The sequence below is a fragment of the Drosophila rhopaloa genome, unplaced genomic scaffold (assembly GCF_018152115.1).
Source record: "Drosophila rhopaloa isolate 14029-0021.01 unplaced genomic scaffold, ASM1815211v1 contig_190, whole genome shotgun sequence".
In the NCBI taxonomy this organism is placed as follows: domain Eukaryota; kingdom Metazoa; phylum Arthropoda; class Insecta; order Diptera; family Drosophilidae; genus Drosophila; species Drosophila rhopaloa.
The window spans coordinates 1,578,662-1,587,967 of NW_025335073.1; the positions used below are offsets into that span (position 1 = coordinate 1,578,662).

A 9,306-nucleotide genomic window follows, 5' to 3' on the forward strand; every position below is an offset into this window, starting at 1 on the left:
CGTATCAGCTAAAAAGTAGCAAGGGCCTTAAAGTCGTACTTAAGTCGTACTTAAGGGCATAGAGTAACGTAACGCCTGCAGAGATAACAAAGGCGCTTCAAGAGAAGGGATTTAACGCTAAGACAGTCTTCAACATCTTTAACAGGGATAGAAAGCCGCAGTCACGCTTTAAGGTTGAGCTCGAACCAGAAAATAAGCCCCTAAAGAAATACGAAGTGCACCCCATTTACAATCTTCAGTTCCTGCTGCACCGCAGAATTACAGTTGCGAACTGCCATTCCAAATTAAACCGTCGTCGCATGCAGACGTGTATTTATTGTGCTCCGGAAAAAAAGTATTCAATAAAATCACAAAAGTGCAGTGACCGATTTAATAAATCTACTATAACGCGAAAAGACGCTTTCAGCGATGAAATCGCGAATGTTTATATTGATTTGTCATTTAATTAATATAAAACTTAACACTTAAAACTCTAATTAACTTTACCACAAATACAATGAGTCTGAACGACGTTCGCACACAACGTCAACGTGAGCAAGACGATAGACGGCTCTCAGTGCAAAGAAATAACGCGTACTTCTCTTTTAAAGCAACCGAAAATAATGCAAGCTCTGATCAAGCGCGGGCAATTACCCCAACTTGACCGAGTTCTTAAACGTAGCGAGCGAGAGAGCGCGTTCTTGCTTCCCCTCGCTACCATCGACGTCTCTGCGGCCAAAGAGCGCTGAAAGTGCTCCAATGCAGGTATGCAATAACCTAAGCTCATCAGCAGTAACTAGCACCGCAATTTCTTTAACAACGTCAACTGTAACTACAACAACAACTGCAACCGTATCGACTGCGCGTTTAATGACATCATCAGCTAGCAGCGCAAATATTAATACGTCTGCCGCTGCGCTGCCCGAAAAACAGAACAAAACCAATGAATGTGCTAAGCCGGCTGTGCAGACTGGCATGGATCGCTACATCCAAATCAAAAGGAAGCTGAGCCCTCTAAATTCTCAACGCAAAATAACCCGTAACAATGCTAGCCTAGCTGGAATAGAAACGCCCACGAACTCAAACCGATTTAAAATCTTGGAAGACGCCTATGACGTTGAGGCGGCCGAATCCACTGAAGTCGAGAAAAGGAAGCCAAAACCTCCGCCTATTTATATTCGAGAAAAAGGTCCAATGTTCTTGTCAACAAAATTATCGAGCTTATTGGAAAGGATAACTTCCACATAATACCTCTAGTAAAGGGCAACATCCAGGAAACAAAGGTTCAAATGAAGTCTGAAGATAATTACAGAGTATTATCGAAATATCTTTCCGAAAATAAAAAGAACTTTTACACGTATCAGCTAAAAAGTAGCAAGGGCCTGCAAGTCGTACTCAAGGGCATAGAGTCCGACGTAACGCCTGCAGAGATAACAAAGGCGCTTCAAGAGAAGGGATTTAACGCTAAGACAGTCTTCAACATCCTTAACAGGGATAGAAAGCCGCAGCCACTCTTTAAGGTTGAGCTCGAACCAGAAAGTAAGCCCCTAAAGAAATACGAAGTGCACCCCATTTACAATCTTCAGTTCCTGCTGCACCGCAGAATTACAGTTGAGGAACCGCACAAACGCAATGGACCGGTACAATGTGCGAACTGCCAAGAATATGGCCATACAAGGTCATACTGTAAACTGCGCCCGGTGTGTGTAGTTTGTGGAGATCTTCATGACTCCGCACACTGCCCAGCGAGCAAAGATGACTGCAACTCGAAAAAGTGCGGCAACTGCGGTGGCAATCACACTGCTAACTACAGAGGCTGCCCTGTCTATAAGGAGCTGAAAAGTCGCATCCACCAGAGAGGAACTTCCGCCACTTTCGCAAAACTTGGCCACTTTCCAGTGAGATGGAAAAAGTCGATTATAATAATGATAGCAAAGCCAGGAAAAGACCACACAATTCCCACGTCGTATAGACCTATAAGCCTACTACCATGCTTATCTAAACTCTTTGAAAAATGCGTATTGACTCGGATAAACACATACCTAAGAATCCAGGAAGGAATTCCGTCACATCAATTTGGGTTTCGTGAAAAGCACGGAACAATTGAGCAGGTAAACCGGATAACATCAGAAATTCGGTACGCGTTCGAAAAACGAGAGTACTGTACTGCCATATTTTTAGACGTCTCTCAAGCATTTGATAGAGTTTGGCTAGAAGGTCTAATGTACAAGATCGAGACAATGCTCCCCTACAACACCCATAAGCTTTTAGAGTCTTACCTCTACGACAGAAAATTTGCTGTTCGATGCAACACTGCTATAACTGACGATTTCACTATTGGAGCTGGAGTTCCTCAAGGAAGCGTGCTCGGGCCAACATTATATGTCCTCTACACAGCAGACATCCCAACAAGCACACGACTAACAACATCTACGTTTGCTGATGATACAGCCATTCTCAGCCGCTCAAAATGCCCGATGCAAGCAACTGCGCAGCTCGCTCTTCATCTGGTCGATGTAGAAAAGTGGCTTTCAGATTGGCGAATTAAAGTGAACGAACAAAAATGCAAGCACGTTACGTTCACCCTGAACAGCAAAACTGCCCGCCGCTCATGTTAAACCATACTCTACTCCCGCAAGCAAACGAAGTGACATATCTAGGAGTACACCTCGACAGAAGACTCACATGGCGCCGGCACATTGAAGCCAAAAGAACACACCTAAAGCTAAAAGCCAGTAGCCTTTATTGGCTTATCAACGCTCGGTCTCCCCTTAGTCTTGAATATAAAGTCCTGCTGTATAACTCGGTACTAAAACCTATATGGATGTACGGCTCTCAGTTATTTGGGAATGCCAGCAATAGCAATATTGACATAGTCCAGCGAGCTCAGTCGAAGATCTTGAGAACAATCACCAGGGCACCGTGGTACGTTCGCAACGAAAACATACATCGCGACTTAAACATTCTACCAGTCAAAGAAGTGATCGCAGAACAGAAGGAAAAGTACTTTACCAAGCTATCGTTGCACCCTAACCACCTGGCGAGAGGTCTTACAAGGTTGATCAACCAATCACGCCTTCGTCGCAATGACTTACCCACCCAGCGACCGACTTGAGGCACGCGCAACCAGAATGCAGTCTTATTATACTGTTAGTTAAATTTTAATGTTAAGATTCGTAAACTTATTGTTAGTCTCAAAATTAAGAGAAGATTCAATAAATAAAAGCAAAGTTAAATAAAAAAAAAAAAAAACTGCCAAGAATATAGCCATACAAGGTCATACTGAAAACTGCTCCCGGTGTGTGTAGTTTGTGGAGATCTTCATGACTCCGCACACTGCCCAGCGAGCAAAGATGACTGCAACTCGAAAAAGTGCGGCAACTGCGGTGGCAATCACACTGCTAACTACAGAGGCTGCCCTGTCTATAAGGAGCTGAAAAGCCGCATCCACCAGAGAGGAACTTCCGCCCGCAAAATAAACAGATGACAGCTTCCAGATCAAACCCTGAAGTCTTCTTCTCGACTGCAGCCAGATCCTCACTAGGACCCTTAAACTCTGATAAAAAATGTGACTTACGCAAGCGCCTAAAAATCAGGACTGGCTAACCCTGTCTCAAAAAGTTCATTTCTGCAATCAGCATACCAAGAACCGAACACGGCTCAGCAGCAACAATTCCCGGAGCAGTCAAAAAGCATTTTTGAAGATATGAAATACAGCCTGCAACAAAGCCTTACGGAGTTTATGTCGTTTATGCGCACAACTATGCAAGATTTAATGCGAATTCAAAATCTGGTTTCACAACAATCCGAATAATGACTTCCCTAAGGATATCTACGTGGAACGCTAACGTCGTCTCACAGCATAAACTTGAGTTAGCTCAATTCCTACTCTACAACCATATCGACTTAATGCTGCTTTCAGAAACACACGTTACAAACAAATACAATTTTCAACTACGAGGTTATTCATTCTACGGAACAATTCATACAGATGGTAAAGCACATGGTGGGACTGGAATTCTAATCAGAAGCCGTATTAAGCACCACTATCATAACAAATTTTCTAAAAATTACCTACAGGCCACATCTATAAATATACAAATAAATACTGGCAACCAACTTACACTAGCCGTCGTATACTGCCCCCCTCGCTTCACTATAGCTGAAGATGAGTTTATGAAGTTTTTCAACCACTTCATAGCAGTAGGGGACTACAATGCCTAGCACACACACTGGGGATCACGTCTCGTGACTCCAAAAGGAAAACAGCTCTATAATGCAGTTATAAAAGCCAAGAACAAGCTGGACTATGATTCTCCTGACAGACCAACATACTGGCCGGCAGACCCCAGGAAACTACCCGATTTAATAGACTTTGCAATTACCAAAAACATTCCTAAAAATCTGATAAGCTCCGAATGCCTCTCGGATCTTTCATTTGATCACTCGCCTGTCCTGTTTATTCACTCCGACATCCAGGCGCATTGGAGCAATCGTTTAAATTGACATCACAGAAAACCAATTGGGTTAAGTACAAGAAATACATTAGCTCACACATTGAGCTATGTCCTCATCTCAACGATGAAGCCAACGTAGACAGATTTGTTAACACACTGGAGTCTGTACTCGTCTCTGCAGCTCGAGTTTCAACACCCCAAGCTACAAGAACGCAAAGCAACCAAAAGAAGACAAATCTACAAATAGAACAGCTCGTCCTTGAAAAGCGACGCTTACGTCGAGAGTGGCAACTCCACAGATCGCCATCTGCTAGGCAACGCTTAAAATATCCCTCACGTCAACTCACAAAAGCTTTACAGCAAGAAAAAGCACATGTCCACCGACGCTACGTAGAGCAATCGTCAACATCTAGTACAAAACACTCACTATAAAGAGCTCACCCTACTCTAAGCTCACCGAAAGTAGCCTATTAGAAATCCCACAGGCGGCTGGGGGCGCAGCGATGCAGACAGAGCCAGCACGTTTGCCTACCACCTTAAAAATGTCTTCCAACCAAATCCTGCCACTAGTGCGTTCACTTTGCCGACTTTACCATATGAGCCTCAGTTTCAACATTAGCCAATTAAGTTTCGCCCAAACGAAATCGTTAACATCATCAAAGATCAGCTGAATCCGAAAAAATCACCGGGCTGCGACCTAATAACTCCCAAACTGATCACTGAGCTCCCATATTGCGCCGTTTGCACTATCACCCAACTTTTTAATCCCATCGCAAAACTTGGCCACTTTCCAGTGAGATGTAAGGTTAGGTTAGGTTAGGACGGCTGCCAGACTATAGCCTGGCACACTTAGACCTCTGTGGGTCCATTGTGATACCGTATGATCTCTATTTTTGGATCCCCTATCCGTTAAGAGTCAGCCTGTAGGTTGGTCGATCAGCAAGTCCCCCATCCGGAGGATTTAATAAAAGAGCTTAGACTCTTCAGGTTAATCTGCGATATTTCGGTCAGGTCATTTATGAAAGGATATCCTAAGTGTTTCAGTCTAAGCCTGCATAGGGCTGGGCATGAACAAAGTAGGTGTTCCACCGTTTCCTCTTCTTCCTCATCCCTGCAGCTTCTACAAAAATCGTTTTTTGGGGCTTTTAGCCTGCCGGCGTGTGCGCCAACGAGCCAGTGGCCTGTGAGTACTAGAATTAGCATGCCGCACTCAGTGCGGCTGAAATTGAGTAGTTCTGATGTTTTCTTATTTTTTATTGCAGGCCATGTCTGGTGAGAGATTCGGCATTGCGGTGTGTTTTGCCAATGAGTGTTGGCTAATTTGCTGAAATGGTTTTTAATAATTAGCTTGCAAGTAGCCATAGGCATGCCAACATTCTCCTTTCCTGGAAGGAGAGGTATGGTGGTGTCTTGCCTGGCTAGCTCGTCTGCTATACAGTTGCCTACGATATCCCGGTGACCCGGAACCCATATAAGGCTGACAGTAAACTGACTAGCCATCTTGTGGAGAGATTTGCGACAGTCTGCTATTGCTCGAGAGTTTGTATTCGTCGAGTAGATTGATTAAATAGCCGCTTGGCTATCACTATATATGTTTATGTGTCTGTTCTGGGTGTTTAAGTCCCTTAAACAGACGAGTGCTTCCATTATAGCATACACTTCCGCTTGGAAGACACTGCAGTGGTCAGGAAGTCTGAATGACTGCCTGATCTCTAATTGCTGCCTGATCTCTACGTGTCCGTCTAGTTTGGAGCCGTCTGTATATAAACAGATTGCGTCTATTGAGCCCGGTCGGCCCCGATCCCATACTTCCCTGCCTGGGATCAGATTTTAGGGGACATACCCCATCTTAGCCCGATTGCTTTTTTACAAGAGTAAAGTGCAATGGTCGCTTTCTTGGTTCTCTCTTGGTTGTTTAAGCCCCATTTAAGACGCTTATCTAATACTAACCCCAAGTATCTTGCGTGCTCGCTAAAAGAGAGATTACAGTTGTTTAAAGTGGGTGGGCTAAGTTTTGGGATTTTGTATCTATTTGTAAAAAGGACTAGTTCCGTTTTTGAGGGATTTACCCCAAGTCCGTTCTTTGTAGTCCATTCCGATAGTGTTTTTAGTTTTGCGGTCATAAGATCGCATAACGTTTGTGGATACTTACCATTAAAGATGATAGCGACATCGTCTGCGTATGCCACTATTTTACAGCCTCCTCCTTCAAGAATCCGCAGTAGCTTATTTACCGCGATATTCCATAAGAGGGGTGATAGTACACCTCCTTGCGGAGTGCCTCTGTTCACTAATCTAGTCTGGGTCGAGGTCCCTAGTGTGGCCGTGACTGTCTGCTTATCAGCAATTTGTGGATCAGCCCCACCAGCGGTGGCTCAACCCCAAGTTCAGTGAGGGATTCTGTTATTGCCGTGGGAAGCACGTTGTTGAAAGCTCCTTCTATGTCAAGGAAGGCGATCAAGGTGTATTCTTGTATACTGAGTGATTTCTCGATGTTGCTCACTACCAAGTGTAGCGCCGATTCGGTCGACTTACCTTTGGTGTATGCGTGTTGCGCCTCTGATATCTGCGTCGGGTCAATGATGTCTCTAATGTGTAGACCTAACAGTCTTTCTAGGAATTTTAGCAGGAATGATGTCAGACTTATCGGTCTGAAATCCTTCGCTGTAGTATGGGTGGCTTTCCCTGCCTTAGGGATGAAAACGACTTTCGTTTCCCGCCATGCTGTAGTTAGTTCTCCTACTGCAAGAATGGTCTGGAAGATTTTTCTCAGCCAGTTTATAGCTAGCTCTCCTGCTTGCTGAATATGTGCCGGTGTTATATTGTCCGGTCCCGGCGATTTGTATGATTTAAAACTATGAATGGACCAGTTTATATTACGGTCTGATAGTAGGAGATTTAAGTTTATTCCTTCTCCAGTGGGGGGATGTTTTTTTCTTTCCTCTTGGTTTCCCTAACGGGCATGCAGCTGTGAATGCCGCGTTACATGCTTCTGTGAATTTGTTTACTATATTATCTAGCTCCTGAGTGCAAAGAGTGCTTTCTGGTGGCTGGGGAGGAAGCTCGATAGAATTTCTTTGTATTTATGCCAGTTTGCCCGCCTGGGGTTGGCAGAGCTGACCGGCGCAGGTGACACTAGGGACAAAGTTGTCTCTATAAACCTGTGATCTGAAAATGAGTGCTCGTCGGAGACAGCCCAGTTTGTGACTGTGCTTATGAGTGAATCTGATGCCAGGGTTAGATCTATGATCGTTTGGCACGTTTTTGTTATAAAAGTAGGGGTATTGCCCCTGTAACAAAGAAATAAGTTCGAAATTAGAATGAAATCAAATAAAGACTCACCTCTGTCGTTGTTGATAGGGCAGCCCCACTGAGTATGGTGGGCATTTGCATCGCATCCTATCACCAAACCTTTCTTAAGCTCTTCACATTCCTGTACCAGTCCTCTGACTAGCGCGTCTGGGGGGTCTACCTTTTCAAAAGCCATGTAGGCCGATAGCATCCTAATAGAGCCGCTTTGCAGCTCCATGCTTATTGCTTGTGTTGTCTCCGTTACTGTAGTTGCGAAGCAGAAATGTACTAAGATGCCGTTTTGCTAAAATGCAGGTTCGAATTTTACCTTGTTTCGGGTCAAGCATAAGCTTGTAATCTTTAGATCCTAGTCCAGCAACCCTGCCTCCTGCTACCCAGGGTTCCTGAACTAAGACCACGTCGGCTTCGCCTTTGGCCAGGCGAAGCAAAAGAGCAGCGGACGCTGCTTTACTGTGATGTAGGTTGATCTGCAGGAGTCGGAGCGACATCCCCAGCTGCAACCTCCACCACAGTAACGTCGGCCTCCGAATCGCTCAGGTCCACTTCATCGATTGCCGGTCCCAGCGCTCGCATCTCTCTGCTCAGCGACGAGTCGGTTGAGTAGCCGTCCTCCGGCACACCAGGGGCCTCCACTTCCTCCGCAAGCACCTGCTCAGCTGGGTTACCGGCAGGACTTCCCGAGGAATTAGAGTCCCCTTTGTAAATCTTTATATGTATGGCACTGAAACCATAGTTGAGCGTTCCCCGAGCAGCCTCTATGGGAGCGACCGACTCCTTATTCAGCACCACGATCGCTTGGTTCACGTCACCTGCGTGCTCCTCCACCTTAACGACTTTCCAGTCTTTTGTGGGGAGATGTGGGTTGCATTCTTGCAACATATAAAGGATGTCCTCCGGTGATACGTTTGCTGCTGGGAGCCAAATTCTGGCTCGTGGTCTACTGAGGACGTCACACCAATCTAGTGCGACTATGTTCGCCCCTTCGTAAACTGCTCCGAGCTGTGCTACCGCCTGTTTGTATAGGTCAGCTGATCGCTGATTATCGCAGGCCACCACTTTTACACTGCCCTGGTACCAGCCCGCGTCCATACAGCAAGGCGATGAACCGGGCTTCTCGCGTACCATACGCAGGCAAATAAGAGACAGCTTGGACTCAACCGCCTTCCATTTATTTATTTGGCGCAGATGCGCACATAGCGGAGGCGTTAGCGACAATCTTTCTGTCCCCCGACATCCCTAGTTTCGGCTGGGGCCCTTTCTGAAGCCTACTGGTGCTTGCAGTGGAACCATCGTTCATCTTTGCAGCGCCAGGTTTTTGTGGAGTTCCCGTCTCCGTTTTCTTATTTTTATTTTTATTTATTGTTTCCATAATTGGTCCCACGAGCTGCGGAGAAGGGGAAAGGTCCGCCCGGGCAGAGATCCGCGGTACCCGGGTAAGGCGGTAGATAGAACAGGGGGTCGCCATCTCCCTGAGCCCTCCGTTTGAGACTGAGCTAGTTGTTGATCCGGGCCCCCAGCCAGGCTGACTCTTGGCACGGTCCGAATTACACCGTAGTCC

General features: G+C 45.7%; 1 pseudogene; it reads right to left on the reverse strand.

Moving 5' to 3' along the window:
• Positions 1–7,312: 7,312 nt before the first annotated feature.
• Positions 7,313–8,873, reverse strand: LOC123037655 (annotated as a pseudogene).
• Positions 8,874–9,306: the final 433 nt, after the last annotated feature.